The sequence below is a fragment of the Eubalaena glacialis genome, chromosome 3 (assembly GCF_028564815.1).
Source record: "Eubalaena glacialis isolate mEubGla1 chromosome 3, mEubGla1.1.hap2.+ XY, whole genome shotgun sequence".
Taxonomy (NCBI): Eukaryota; Metazoa; Chordata; class Mammalia; order Artiodactyla; family Balaenidae; genus Eubalaena; species Eubalaena glacialis.
The window spans coordinates 86,845,304-86,861,676 of NC_083718.1; the positions used below are offsets into that span (position 1 = coordinate 86,845,304).

At 42.5% G+C, this 16,373-nt stretch overlaps 1 non-coding gene across 1 annotated transcript; it reads left to right on the forward strand.

Annotated features, from left to right (window-relative positions):
* Positions 1-8,545: 8,545 nt before the first annotated feature.
* On the forward strand, positions 8,546-8,618 carry TRNAV-CAC (transfer RNA valine (anticodon CAC)). The gene has a single exon. It is a non-coding gene; the product is annotated as a tRNA-Val (tRNA).
* The last annotated feature ends 7,755 nt before the right edge of the window (positions 8,619-16,373 follow it).

Genomic DNA, 16,373 nt, shown 5'->3' on the forward strand with positions numbered 1-16,373 from the left:
TGTAGTGAGTGGGAGGATGAGAGGACCAGATGGGAAATGCGTCCAAGGGAGGGGGGAGTATTCTCAAGTGCTTGTCAGAATTGTCTGCATGGGTGGCTGCCCTATGATAATAGTGCTTAGTGTTGTCTTTTCCTGACCTCGCCCCAGTCTCAGGTCCAGTGCGATCGGCTGCTCTAAACTTTCCGTTTTCCCGAAGCTTTGGAACTGGTACCGTTTTCCTGCGAGAAAGGCGGCACAGCCTAGGAATTGGTAAGTGTCTACTCCATAGAGAGGCCAGAAGAGCAGCGTGCTGCTGTCCTGTGGCGCAATGGGTTAGCGCGTTCGGCGCTAATCGAAAGGTTGGTGGTTCGAGCCCACCCAGGAACGGTGAGAGAGGTTTTAGAACCCATTCAGCGTTTTCCGTGCTGATTACCATTCCAAGTGTTCCATGCTGATTACCATTCCAGGTGTTCCATGCTGATTATCACCTGTACATCTGCTCCCGCAAAGTTTACCGAACTGCATTCGGGGTCCTATCCCGGATAGTCTTTTTTGTCTGAGGCTTGTCCTGAGGATTCTGGTATTTCCTGGTATGTGACACCGCAGCAGTGAGAAGCTGTCCACCTCTTGTCTTTCCACTATTTGCTAAAAACCACGTGGGCCCAGTCAACCCTTGTCAATAACTGCAAAGCTGTAATATCTACAATAAGGATGATCTTAATATGCAATGGTTCCCTCCTAAGGAACTCAGCATTAATAAGGGGGATTAACAGGCTCCCTGACTTCAGACTATATTACAAAGCTACAGTAATCAAGACAGTTTGGTACTGGCACCAAAACAGAAATATAGATCAATGGAACAGGATAGAAAGCCCAGAGATAAGCCCACGCACATATGGTCACCTTATCTTTGATAAAGGAGGCAAGCATATACAGTGGAGAAAAGACAGCCTCTTCAATAAGTGGTGCTGGGAAAATTGGACAGGTACATGTAAAAGTATGAAATTAGAACACTCCCTAACACCATACACAAAAATAAACTCAAAATGGATTAAAGACCTAAGTGTAAGGCCAGACACTATCAAACTCTTAGAGGAAAACATAGGCAGAACACTGTATGACATAAGTCACAGCAAGATCCTTTTTGACCCAGGTCCTAGAGAAATGGAAATAAAAACACAAATAAACAAATGGGACCTAATGAAACTTAAAAGCTTTTGCACAGCAAAAGAAACCATAAACAAGACCAAAAGACAACCCTCAGAATGGGAGAAAATATTTGCAAATGAAGCAACGGACAAAGGATTAATCTCCAAGATTTACAAGCAGCTCATGCAGCTCAATAACAAAAAAACAAACAACCCAATCCAAAAATGGGCAGAAGACCTAGATAGACATTTCTCCAAAGAAGATATACAGATTGCCAACAGACACGTGAAAGAATGCTCAACATCATTAATCATTAGAGAAATGCAAATCAAAACTACAATGAGGTATCATCTCACACCGGTCAGAATGGCCATCATCAAAAAATCTAGAAACAATAAATGCTGGAGAGGGTGTGGAGAAAAGGGAACACTCTTGCACTGTTGGTGGGAATGTAAATTGATACAGCCACTATGGAGAACAGTATGGAGGTTCCTTAAAAAACTAAAAATAGAACTACCATATGACCCAGAAATCCCACTACTGGGCATATACCCTGAGAAAACCATAATTCAGAAAGAGTCATGTACCAAAATATGCATTGCAGCTCTGTTTACAATAGCCAGGACATGGAAGCAACCTAGGTGTCCATCATCGGATGAATGGATAAAGAAGATGTGGCACATATATACAATGGAATATTACTCAGCCATAAAAAGAAATGAAATGGAGGTGTTTGTAATGAGGTGGATGGAGTTAGAGTCTGTCATACAGAGTGAAGTAAGTCAGAAAGAGAAAAACAAATACAGTATGCTAACACATATATATGGAATCTAAGGGAAAAAAAAAAAAAAAAGAGGTCATGAAGAACCTAGTGGCAAGATGGGAATAAAGACACAGACCTACTAGAGAATGGACTTGAGGATATGGGGAGGGGGAGGGGTGAGATGTGACAGGGTGAGAGAGTGTCATGGACATATATACACTACCAAATGTAAAATAGATCGCTAGTGGGAAGCAGCCGCATAGCACAGGGAGATCAGCTCGGTGCTTTGTGACCACCTAGAGGGGTGGGATAGGGAGGGTGGGAGGGAGGGAGATGCAAGAGGGAAGAGATATGGCAACATATGTATATGTGTAACTGATTCACTTTGTTGTAAAGCAGAAGCTAGCACACCATTGTAAAGCAATTATACTCCAATAAAGATGTTTAAAAAAAAAAAGGGGGGGGATTAATACAGGAAGAATATTGAATTTTTAGCACGGAATAGGCAGCTTTCTTTCATTGGTATACTCAAGTTCCTAAATAACTGAAAAAATTCAAACAAGTGTCCTTCAGGGATTGCTGAAATCAGACGACAGAAAGCAGAGGAGAGACATATCATTACAAACAAGCAACAAATTCAGCAGCATGAGCACTTGTGACAACCCTACAAATCAAGATTTAAACCTTCCAGAACTGTAAGCCAGTTCGGTCGTTAATAAAAATGGATGAGGAGCAATGACTTCATGCACAGATACATACCCTGGAGACTCAAAAGCATAGGACAATGACTTCATGCACAGACACATACCCTGGAGACTCAAAAGCATATCACAGAATTACTCCGATTTTCATTAATGAGCTTCCTTCAAGGACCTAATGTGGCTTACTTATTTCATTGTGTTTCCCTCACTGTCAGTTGCTGTTAAAACATATCATTGCCTCTGCTTTCACCTTAAATAATGCCCACTAGTTTGATGAATTTTTTTCCCTTTAAATATATTTTCTCAGAAGCAAAACAATATACTTTCTCTTCCTTGGGAGAGAATAGACAAATTAGGCCTCTAAACATTTAAATTAATTAAAAATTAATTCCCCAATTAATTTCAGGAAAGTAATAATCACTTGTATAAATTTAAAATAAGAAAATTAAGAATTTCTGGGAAGAATGCTTTACCACTTATGCTTTCAATGTGGTATTTCTATAAGGAAAAATTTTGTTGTTGAATTGGTGACAAGGAACAATAACAGATTTAGCTGTAGATTAAATTAATGGTCTTGATTACTCGGAACAACAGTGAGAAACGAAATGAAATTGATTACAAAGATGACCCTTAATACTTTGAAGCAATTTAAATAATTTATACATTTTATATATAATGACATTTAAAATGTTTATGTCCTGTCGTGTGCTTTTATCGAGGTTACTCAGAAAAATTAGATTGGTTTAATAATTTTGGTCTAAAAACGACTATATATATATTTTCAGATTATGTTATGATGTAGAAAAGAATGGTGGTATAATATACTGTTATATAAGTCTTGGCTTTATTTTGGCTTGAAAATCTGAGTTACGTTGGACTTCCTAAATTTCCTGTACTGGTTGTACTGGTTAAATAAGCAAACGTATCCAATAAGTTTTCAACGACTAATAATTTAAATTTATGTGTTGAAGTATATTAAATATACTAGTCAAGTACATTAAATATACTAATTTCTTTAAAGAGGAATGAATACTTGTAATTCTAGGAACCAGACGACTCAATTATTCCACTTACAATTTTTGGTAAATATTTTTAGCCGTCATCTAGTATATGATTCCATATATACCAATATATGATTCCAACATTCTCATGGTCCAGCATGTGTCAGCTTGAATTACAAGTTCAAGATCTAGAGTTAACTTTAATCCTTTGACTAACATTAAATTGATTTAATTAACGAATCATCTTTGGTTGCCTGCAAATTCTCTCTGTCTTCGTCCTTCCCGTTTGCCCTAATTTCATGATAGGTCGGTTGACAACAGCGCTTTCGTTGGGGAATGCTGTTGTTTTCTGGGTTCACATATATTTCTATATGTTGTAGGTTTGTGGCTGGTGCTGTGGCTATTCTTATGTGTTCCCTTGACAAAAGTTCAGTAGAGTGGCTTGTGTTTTCACTGCTCTGACACGTCAGAATCATAACCTTCATGCTGCGCACTGCACAGCTTCTGAAACCTTCTCAAAGCGCCTCCTTGCTTCTTGTTACACATTCACTTTTTGCATGGCACTTGCTTTTTATCACAGCAAGCACCAAAATCCAGCTTGGCAAAGACATGATATCATTGAAAAGAATGTAGAATAATCTAATGTTGGCAGATTTTACTATGTAAATTACACCTCAATAAAGCTTACTTTTTTAAAAAAAAGGACAAACAAAACCAAATGTTGACAGGATGGCGAGCACTGGAAATTCTTATTCATTTCTGGAAAGGGTATACAAAAGTTCCACAGGTTGGAAAAAAATTTGGCAGCATCCACTGAGGGTCATACATACACAGTTATATGCTGTGGCCCAGAAATCGTACTTTTAGCTGTGCTATACCTTTGACCTGTGCTCTCCAATATGATAGGTACAAGCCACATGTAGCTACTGAACACTTGAAAGTTGCTAGGGCCACAAGTTGTAATGATAATATTTTGACGTAATAAGTCTCCTAAAACATTCACATAGATGAAAATAGAAAATTCAAAATTCCTTGTGACAGGTTTGAAAACTAATAAAGGGAAACGTCACTCAAATGAAGTCGGGAGACCAGAAGTGGGAGCTCTCATGGGGTACCACTCAAGTTCAAAGACAGGAAGTATCGTCAATTACAAACCCAAACAGAAGAAGCATCAACAGCAAGAATCATCGATTACAGGCCCCAACAGAAAAACATATTCGTTGCATCTCCTGCAAGAATTCAGCAACTTGGCAATGAGAAACCGTCATCACCCTGAACTTTCACTTTTCTCCAATGGACTTGGGTTCAAAACAACCTCCCTCAGCTTCCTCCTCTTTCTCTGTAAAGTAAGTTTCCTTCCTCTCCTTTGTTTGTGGGACTTGCCTATGGCTTTTGCTATAGCTTGCTTGTCCTGAATTGCAATTCTCCCGCTATTCCTGAATAAACCCTTTCTGCTGGAAAAAAACAAAAAACAAAAAACCCCCCAACTTTTATATATTTTTATTTTTATAAATTTTTAAAATTTATTTTGTTTATTTGTTTTTGGCTGCGTTGGGTCTTCGTTGCTGGGCGAGGGTTTTCTCTAGTTGCAGTGACTGGGGGCTACGCTTCATTGTGGTGGCTTCTCTTGTTGCGGAACATGGGCTCTAGGCGGGCAGGCGTCAGTAGTTGTGGCATGAGGGCTCAGTAGTTGTGGCTCACGGGCTCTAGAGCGTAGGCTCAGTAGTTGGGGTGCACGGGCTTAGTTGCTCCACAGCATGTGGGATCTTCCCGGAACAGGGCTCGACCCCGTGTCCCCTGCCTTGGCAGGCAGATTCTTAACCAATGCGCAACCAGGGAAGCCCCCAAAAGTATTATTTTGAAAGTCAACACTGGCATTATTCTCTTGGAATGGGGTGCCCTAGAAAAATGTGTATGTCCACCAAAGGTCATAAAAAAATGTTCGTACCATTTCAGAATATCTTCAATTGGAAACAACTGAAATGTCCAACAGTAGAAAACTATGTCGAGTTATATTCTTACAAGGAATACACACAGAGACAAAGAACTACGTGAAAAATAGGGTTAAATTTCATAGACATAATGGTGAGTGAAAGAAGTCAGACCCATGCCCCTCCAACCCCCCAAACCCAGTGCATGCCCTGTGATTCAATTTATGTGAAAGTAACAGGCAGAGAGGTTGGGAGGGGTATGTGTGTGATTACTCTGAGCTCTTGCATGGGAAGAGTCATGAGGAAGCCTTCTGTGGTCTGGTAATTTTCCATACCTTAGTTATTCAGGTTGCTTCAGCAGTTATTCAGGTTGGTGTACACTGGTAATGGTTTGGGAACTGTACACTCTTAGTACTTTATGCATATTATGCCTCATTTTTAAAAAGTTTAATGCCACTCGGTTACTGTTAAAGTGATGTTGATACTTTTTCTTCTGCTTTGTCCTGGGCTAGGAGGGAAAGTAAGTTCAAAGTAGTTACTGTGATATGTTTGCTGTCCTCAGATTTTTGGCTTCCCTTCACTATCGGATATCTGACTACTTACTCATGTGCTGCTCACAACCATTACCTTAAGCTGACATTCCACTGTTAATACTGTGTCAAAGAGAGAATCAAGTGTTCATGACCAAATCTGCTCTTTTAAGAATAAATATGAGTCAAGGAAGGGGGTGGGGTATATGAAATTGAGAAATTCTGATGAGGAAAGTAGTTCAATTAGGCTTAACTCACAGGTGCCAAAGGGGGACACTGGCAGGTAGTACACAAAGAAAAGCCGCCACATGCATTTCACCACTGAACTCTCAAGAAGTTTTGAGCATCCACACATAGCCAAAAGCGTTTACCTGATTAGTTCGGAACTTCACTAGATTAACCCGTCCAGAGTAGCTGTTTGATGGCTTTCAGCTATCTGTTCCTCTAGGAAAGGGAAAACCCCCCTTTCTCAGGCTTTGTTTGTGTGTGCGTGTGTGTGTGTGTTTCCTCTCTTCTCTTTTCTGGCTCTTTTATAAATCCTGTCTTTGTTTAATGACAACATCCTAATAACTGTTTCCCATTTTTATTAGTAACCATGTGAGCTAACTCATTCAAAATCTCTTTACTACTTGAAGTAAGTCAGAAAGAGAAAAACAAATATCGTATATTAACGCATATCTGTGGAACCTAGAAAAATGGTTCAGATGACCCGGCTTGCAGGGCAGAAAGAGAGACACAGATGTCGAGAACAAACATATGGACCCCCAACGGGGGGAAAGCGGCAGAGGGGTTGGTGGTGGTGGGATGCGTTGGGAGATTGGGATTGACATATATACACTAATATATATAAAATAAGTATTAAGAACCTGCTGTATAAAAAAATTTTTAAAAATTCAAAAATAATCTCTTTACTACTAATGTTGAAGTATGATTTTCATATTCACATCTGTATACACTATGTTGGTAGCTTTGAAATCTATTCTTGGGTGGAGACTGCCATGGAAAGGGAGAGTTTAGGCCTTAAATGGTTGGAAGATAGGTCCTTCTTAGTCTTTAAATAGACAGTTTCCAGTTAGTATGTGTTTAACAAACTCATCGTCATTCTCTCTGCGTCTAACGTCGTTGCTTCTCCAATGGTCCTGTTTACTCTTTCTCCTCTTCTTCTTCATTTCATTAATGAGTTTGGCGAGGTTTGTAGGCCTACCTTTCAATCTTCTTTTCCTTTTGAAATCTTGGAGGTTGAACAAGGAAGGGATGCAAATCTCAGTGAAGTTTTCTCAGTTACCCGTGAGCATGGTGGCCAAGGGCAGGGGCTCTGGAGGCAAACTGCCTGGGTCTGAGTGCTGGCTCTCACTGTCACCGGGGGTGAGACCCTGGAAAGGTTAGCTCAGCTTTTCAGTGCCTCAGTGTTCTCATCTGCAACAAGGGGTGGTAAAGTCCTACACTATCTTCCAGGGTTGTTATGTGGACTTAGTAAGTTATTCCACAGTAAAGCACTGAGGAACAGTGCTGGTCACTGAGTAAAGCTCGAGAAAGCTGGTATTATCGTTATCATGAAGTCTTTTATTTCCCCTTCTAACTGTACCACTGCTGACTTTCAACATGCCCCAGAACAAATTGCGATTGTTTAAATGTTTAGCTGACCTCTTCTCCCTCATATTAGTGACCTGCATCTGGAAAATTGGTTGGTTTGGACGGTGATCTAACCGGTGATCGAAAGGCAGTGGGGGACTGGATCCAACTTCATCAGATTCTTGGACCTTGGGCAGGCATGACGATCGTTTAGCTCATGGTAGACGATCTCTTGCACATGTTTCTACAGCAAGAGCTTTTCATAGATAGTCAGACTTACGTTAAGTATTATAAGAAAAGTGCAAGTGTGTACCAGTGACCTGTCTTTTTGGTTGTTGTTGTTTGAAGAAATCAAAGGAAGAAAAGAGAATTTACCTGGAAGTTGTAGATTTCCTCCTTCAGGTACGACGGAGTGTTTGTAGCAAGCTAGCATTCACCCTGAAAACGACTCAATCAAGTCTGGATGAAAGGAATTCTGTTTGCAGGCTTTGGAGAAATGCAGCTAGGACCCACAGGATCCGCTCCAGAGAGAGAGAAGCTCACTGGAGTGAACCTACTTCTCTACCTTTTCCCCTTAGGCCCAAAGGGCACTTGCCCGAAGCCCCGGCTCCCGCGGCTTCTGGGAGCTGAGGAGTCAGCAGCGGGGGCGACCCCTGCACTCGGGGGCACAGCCGTGGATCCGCGGACTCTGCGGTCGGTGCGGGAGCCCGAAGGCCGGCTGTGGGAGGCTCGGGGGTCCTCCCTTCGGGGCCGGCGAGGAACCCTGAAAGCAGGGCCTCTCGGAAGCCGCAGTCTCCTTGCCTGAGAGATCTCGGGGCTTCAAGGTTCATTCTTCAGTTGAAAAAGTTGGCGACTCGGATAGTGGTGGCAGGACCTACGGATTTCAGGGACGTGCCACTAAGGCGGTAGCACCCGCCGTGTTTCCGTAGTGTAGCGGTTATCACGTTCGCCTCACACGCGAAAGGTCCCCGGTTCGAAACCGGGCGGAAACAAACGTCCTTCCTTTCTGAAGTTTTTACCTTCCCATTCAAAAAACCCAAACGGGCGAAAGGCAGGGGGTGAGGCAGCGGGCGCAGCCTCAGTTTCCATCCCCAAGGTACAGGGCAGGAGTTCGCTTACTGCCTGAGAGCCTGCTCAGCACCAGGAACCCGCCCTCCTTTCTCTGCTCTGAGGCACTGCGGAGGGCAGGCCACAGCCAGCTAATCCAAGTGGGCAAAGGACCAGGCTGACTTCGGGTCATTTTTACATCCGGAAATCCCCTCACCTACTAAGCAGGCGCCTAAACCTCTTCCACATGTTCACACGAGTTATGTCTCTGAAAACCAAGGAGTTCATCCCTGTGAAGCACACTTGGCTTTCCCCCACCTCGGCACACGTACGCAACAGTTTGATTTGCGTGACGCAACAAAAGAGACCGAACCCAACTGTGCACCGGGGACCCGAGCCAAAGACACAGAAATGAACAACGTCAGGCTCCACGAATTGAGCCGGTCGCGGAGGGGAAGGAGCCCGTACCGGTGCCGTCTCCAGGAGAGCCCCCAGAGCCAGGGCAGAGATCAGGAAGTGGACGGATCCGCCCATCACCTGCTGACATCCCAGTCGGCACCTGACTCAAGGGAAAAGCGAGGTTCAGAAAGAGAGCAGGACCCTGGCTCGGCAGCACACAGCGCTGAAGCTAGAGCAGGACGGACCTTGGGTCCTGTCTCAGGGCCCAAGGCGTCGCCCAAGACTGGAGAGGTGAAGGGTGATGAGCAGCCGGGCAAGGGCTGGGAGCCTTGCACAGCTGCATTCAGCCCTGGGCTTCTGGGAAATCTCCGTTCCTGCGCTCCGGGTCTCTGAAGTTTAATCTTGACTTTTACCATTTGCATCTGGAGACGCTACGTCGGGGCTCCTCAATGGTTCCCTGGTGGTCTAGTGGCTAGGATTCGGCGCTTTCACCGCTGCGGCCCGGGTTCGATTCCCGGTCAGGGAAGCCTTTGTAAACTTTTTTTTTTCTTTTTTTCCCCTTCAGCGTCTCCACTGGCAGGAGTCTTCCTCTTCCTGCCCCGACCAGAGCTGTGTTTTGCTTCAAGGTTCAGATGCAGAAGAGCTTCTGCACTGAGTCCCCAAATGCCGCTGAGTCCCGGCCTCAGGGTCCTTGACGTCGCGCAGGCTGGAGGACGTGAGATGTAAGGAACAGCCTGGGCTGGCCGGCTCTCGCCTCGGCTCTTTTCTCCCTGCATGGTACAAACCCGAAGTCTTATTTACCGCGTTTTCATCCCAAGAGAATCGGGGACTCGAGTTCCAAACATTCATTAAGAACCCAAACCAAAGCCCTTTGAAACATACAAGAAAGTTGCAAGAGTAATAACATCGTATATTCTGTACGTAAGTGCACAGTAAACATTTTCCCACGTTGGGTTTCTCACTCTCTCTCCGTATATAAGAATGGCGACACCACTTGAGAGCTCCTTGCAGACATCTCCACTCAAGATTGCTCCTTTCGTTTGGCGTGTCTCTGAAAGGCAGCTTCTGCGGGACTTGTCCTCCAAGACCAGGGGAAGCCTCTGTCCTCGCGAGGAGGCCCCCTTGCCCTTTCAGGAACCTGAAATCCGTTCTCTTCAGGCGGTAGAGAAGCTTCAGGAGGAGTTTTATTCAGCTCCCCCCCGCCCCCGAAGTGCAGGCCAGGCACGTTCTGTGCTAGTAGGAATCCCCCCGGACCGGCTGCCCTCCGGTCTCCTTCCCGGTTGCCTTGGCGGGCAGTGGGGTCTCGGGTCAGCCTGAGCGCTGGAACCGCCTACCTCGGGAAAGGCCCTTCTGGGAAGTGCAGCTGCCCCTTGGCTGTGGCCTGGATCTCTGTGCCCTGCACGGAGCGTAAAGGGTTCTGACAGGACACAAAGGTGACGAATCCTTCCCTGTAGTGAGTGGGAGGATGAGAGGACCAGATGGGAAATGCGTCCAAGGGAGGGGGAGTATTCTCAAGTGCTTGTCAGAATTGTCTGCATGGGTGGCTGCCCTATGATAATAGTGCTTAGTGTTGTCTTTTCCTGACCTCGCCCCAGTCTCAGGTCCAGTGCGATCGGCTGCTCTAAACTTTCCGTTTTTCCGAAGCTTTGGAACTGGTACCGTTTTCCTGCGAGAAAGGCGGCACAGCCTAGGAATTGGTAAGTGTCTACTCCATAGAGAGGCCAGAAGAGCAGCGTGCTGCTGTCTCTGTGGCGCAATGGGTTAGCGCGTTCGGCGCTAATCGAAAGGTTGGTGGTTCGAGCCCACCCAGGAACGGTGAGAGAGGTTTTAGAACCCATTCAGCGTTTTCCGTGCTGATTACCATTCCAAGTGTTCCATGCTGATTACCATTCCAGGTGTTCCATGCTGATTATCACCTGTACATCTGCTCCCACAAAGTTTACCGAACTGCATTCGGGGTCCTATCCCGGATAGTCTTTTTTGTCTGAGGCTTGTCCTGAGGATTCTGGTATTTCCTGGTATGTGACACCGCAGCAGTGAGAAGCTGTCCACCTCTTGTCTTTCCACTATTTGCTAAAAACCACGTGGGCCCAGTCAACCCTTGTCAATAACTGCAAAGCTGTAATATCTACAATAAGGATGATCTTAATATGCAATGGTTCCCTCCTAAGGAACTCAGCATTAATAAGGGGGATTAACAGGCTCCCTGACTTCAGACTATATTACAAAGCTACAGTAATCAAGACAGTTTGGTACTGGCACCAAAACAGAAATATAGATCAATGGAACAGGATAGAAAGCCCAGAGATAAGCCCACGCACATATGGTCACCTTATCTTTGATAAAGGAGGCAAGCATATACAGTGGAGAAAAGACAGCCTCTTCAATAAGTGGTGCTGGGAAAATTGGACAGGTACATGTAAAAGTATGAAATTAGAACACTCCCTGACACCATACACAAAAATAAACTCAAAATGGATTAAAGACCTAAGTGTAAGGCCAGACACTATCAAACTCTTAGAGGAAAACATAGGCAGAACACTGTATGACATAAGTCACAGCAAGATCCTTTTTGACCCAGGTCCTAGAGAAATGGAAATAAAAACACAAATAAACAAATGGGACCTAATGAAACTTAAAAGCTTTTGCACAGCAAAAGAAACCATAAACAAGACCAAAAGACAACCCTCAGAATGGGAGAAAATATTTGCAAATGAAGCAACGGACAAAGGATTAATCTCCAAGATTTACAAGCAGCTCATGCAGCTCAATAACAAAAAAACAAACAACCCAATCCAAAAATGGGCAGAAGACCTAAATAGACATTTCTCCAAAGAAGAGATACAGATTGCCAACAGACACATGAAAGAATGCTCAACATCATTAATCATTAGAGAAATGCAAATCAAAACTACAATGAGGTATCATCTCACACCGGTCAGAATGGCCATCATCAAAAAATCTAGAAACAATAAATGCTGGAGAGGGTGTAGAGAAAAGGGAACACTCTTGCACTGTTGGTGGGAATGTAAATTGATACAGCCACTATGGAGAACAGTATGGAGGTTCCTTAAAAAACTAAAAATAGAACTACCATATGACCCAGCAATCCCACTACTGGGCATATACCCTGAGAAAACCATAATTCAGAAAGAGTCATGTACCAAAATATGCATTGCAGCTCTGTTTACAATAGCCAGGACATGGAAGCAACCTAGGTGTCCATCATCGGATGAATGGATAAAGAAGATGTGGCACATATATACAATGGAATATTACTCAGCCATAAAAAGAAATGAAATGGAGGTGTTTGTAATGAGGTGGATGGAGTTAGAGTCTGTCATACAGAGTGAAGTAAGTCAGAAAGAGAAAAACAAATACAGTATGCTAACACATATATATGGAATCTAAGGGAAAAAAAAAAAAAAAAAAGAGGTCATGAAGAACCTAGTGGCAAGATGGGAATAAAGACACAGACCTACTAGAGAATGGACTTGAGGATATGGGGAGGGGGAGGGGTGAGATGTGACAGGGTGAGAGAGTGTCATGGACATATATACACTACCAAATGTAAAATAGATCGCTAGTGGGAAGCAGCCGCATAGCACAGGGAGATCAGCTCGGTGCTTTGTGACCACCTAGAGGGGTGGGATAGGGAGGGTGGGAGGGAGGGAGATGCAAGAGGGAAGAGATATGGCAACATATGTATATGTGTAACTGATTCACTTTGTTGTAAAGCAGAAGCTAGCACACCATTGTAAAGCAATTATACTTCAATAAAGATGTTTAAAAAAAAATAAGGGGGATTAATACAGGAAGAATATTGAATTTTTAGCACGGAATAGGCAGCTTTCTTTCATTGGTATACTCAAGTTCCTAAATAACTGAAAAAATTCAAACAAGCGTCCTTCAGGGATTGCTGAAATCAGACGACAGAAAGCAGAGGAGAGACATATCATTACAAACAAGCAACAAAGTCAGCAGCATGAGCACTTGTGACAACCCTACAAATCAAGATTTAAACCTTCCAGAACTGTAAGCCAGTTCGGTCGTTAATAAAAATGGATGGGGAGCAATGACTTCATGCACAGATACATACCCTGGAGACTCAAAAGCATAGGACAATGACTTCATGCACAGACACATACCCTGGAGACTCAAAAGCATATCACAGAATTACTCCGATTTTCATTAATGAGCTTCCTTCAAGGACCTAATGTGGCTTACTTATTTCATTGTGTTTCCCTCACTGTCAGTTGCTGTTAAAACATATCATTGCCTCTGCTTTCACCTTAAATAATGCCCACTAGTTTGATGAATTTTTTTCCCTTTAAATATATTTTCTCAGAAGCAAAACAATATACTTTCTCTTCCTTGGGAGAGAATAGACAAATTAGGCCTCTAAACATTTAAATTAATTAAAAATTAATTCCCCAATTAATTTCAGGAAAGTAATAATCACTTGTATAAATTTAAAATAAGAAAATTAAGAATTTCTGGGAAGAATGCTTTACCACTTATGCTTTCAATGTGGTATTTCTATAAGGAAAAATTTTGTTGTTGAATTGGTGACAAGGAACAATAACAGATTTAGCTGTAGATTAAATTAATGGTCTTGATTACTCGGAACAACAGTGAGAAACGAAATGAAATTGATTACAAAGATGACCCTTAATACTTTGAAGCAATTTAAATAATTTATACATTTTATATATAATGACATTTAAAATGTTTATGTCCTGTCGTGTGCTTTTATCGAGGTTACTCAGAAAAATTAGATTGGTTTAATAATTTTGGTCTAAAAACGACTATATATGTATTTTCAGATTATGTTATGATGTAGAAAAGAGTGGTGGTATAATATACTGTTATATAAGTCTTGGCTTTATTTTGGCTTGAAAATCTGAGTTACGTTGGACTTCCTAAATTTCCTGTACTGGTTGTACTGGTTAAATAAGCAAACGTATCCAATAAGTTTTCAACGACTAATAATTTAAATTTATGTGTTGAAGTATATTAAATATACTAGTCAAGTACATTAAATATACTAATTTCTTTAAAGAGGAATGAATACTTGTAATTCTAGGAACCAGACGACTCAATTATTCCACTTACAATTTTTGGTAAATATTTTTAGGCGTCATCTAGTATATGATTCCATATATACCAATATATGATTCCAACATTCTCATGGTCCAGCATGTGTCAGCTTGAATTACAAGTTCAAGATCTAGAGTTAACTTTAATCCTTTGACTAACATTAAATTGATTTAATTAACGAATCATCTTTGGTTGCCTGCAAATTCTCTCTGTCTTCGTCCTTCCCGTTTGCCCTAATTTCATGATAGGTCGGTTGACAACAGCGCTTTCGTTGGGGAATGCTGTTGTTTTCTGGGTTCACATATATTTCTATATGTTGTAGGTTTGTGGCTGGTGCTGTGGCTATTCTTATGTGTTCCCTTGACAAAAGTTCAGTAGAGTGGCTTGTGTTTTCACTGCTCTGACACGTCAGAATCATAACCTTCATGCTGCGCACTGCACAGCTTCTGAAACCTTCTCAAAGCGCCTCCTTGCTTCTTGTTACACATTCACTTTTTGCATGGCACTTGCTTTTTATCACAGCAAGCACCAAAATCCAGCTTGGCAAAGACATGATATCATTGAAAAGAATGTAGAATAATCTAATGTTGGCAGATTTTACTATGTAAATTACACCTCAATAAAGCTTACTTTTTTAAAAAAAAGGACAAACAAAACCAAATGTTGACAGGATGGCGAGCACTGGAAATTCTTATTCATTTCTGGAAAGGGTATACAAAAGTTCCACAGGTTGGAAAAAAATTTGGCAGCATCCACTGAGGGTCATACATACACAGTTATATGCTGTGGCCCAGAAATCGTACTTTTAGCTGTGCTATACCTTTGACCTGTGCTCTCCAATATGATAGGTACAAGCCACATGTAGCTACTGAACACTTGAAAGTTGCTAGGGCCACAAGTTGTAATGATAATATTTTGACGTAATAAGTCTCCTAAAACATTCACATAGATGAAAATAGAAAATTCAAAATTCCTTGTGACAGGTTTGAAAACTAATAAAGGGAAACGTCACTCAAATGAAGTCGGGAGACCAGAAGTGGGAGCTCTCATGGGGTACCACTCAAGTTCAAAGACAGGAAGTATCGTCAATTACAAACCCAAACAGAAGAAGCATCAACAGCAAGAATCATCGATTACAGGCCCCAACAGAAAAACATATTCGTTGCATCTCCTGCAAGAATTCAGCAACTTGGCAATGAGAAACCGTCATCACCCTGAACTTTCACTTTTCTCCAATGGACTTGGGTTCAAAACAACCTCCCTCAGCTTCCTCCTCTTTCTCTGTAAAGTAAGTTTCCTTCCTCTCCTTTGTTTGTGGGACTTGCCTATGGCTTTTGCTATAGCTTGCTTGTCCTGAATTGCAATTCTCCTGCTATTCCTGAATAAACCCTTTCTGCTGGAAAAAAACAAAAAACAAAAAACAAAAAACCCCCCAACTTTTATATATTTTTATTTTTATAAATTTTTAAAATGTATTTTGTTTATTTGTTTTTGGCTGCGTTGGGTCTTCGTTGCTGGGCGAGGGTTTTCTCTAGTTGCAGTGACTGGGGGCTACGCTTCATTGTGGTGGCTTCTCTTGTTGCGGAACATGGGCTCTAGGCGGGCAGGCGTCAGTAGTTGTGGCATGAGGGCTCAGTAGTTGTGGCTCACGGGCTCTAGAGCGTAGGCTCAGTAGTTGGGGTGCACGGGCTTAGTTGCTCCACAGCATGTGGGATCTTCCCGGAACAGGGCTCGACCCCGTGTCCCCTGCCTTGGCAGGCAGATTCTTAACCAATGCGCAACCAGGGAAGCCCCCAAAAGTATTATTTTGAAAGTCAACACTGGCATTATTCTCTTGGAATGGGGTGCCCTAGAAAAATGTGTATGTCCACCAAAGGTCATAAAAAAATGTTCGTACCATTTCAGAATATCTTCAATTGGAAACAACTGAAATGTCCAACAGTAGAAAACTATGTCGAGTTATATTCTTACAAGGAATACACACAGAGACAAAGAACTACGTGAAAAATAGGGTTAAATTTCATAGACATAATGGTGAGTGAAAGAAGTCAGACCCATGCCCCTCCAACCCCCCAAACCCAGTGCATGCCCTGTGATTCAATTTATGTGAAAGTAACAGGCAGAGAGGTTGGGAGGGGTATGTGTGTGATTACTCTGAGCTCTTGCATGGGAAGAGTCATGAGGAAGCCTTCTGTGGTCTG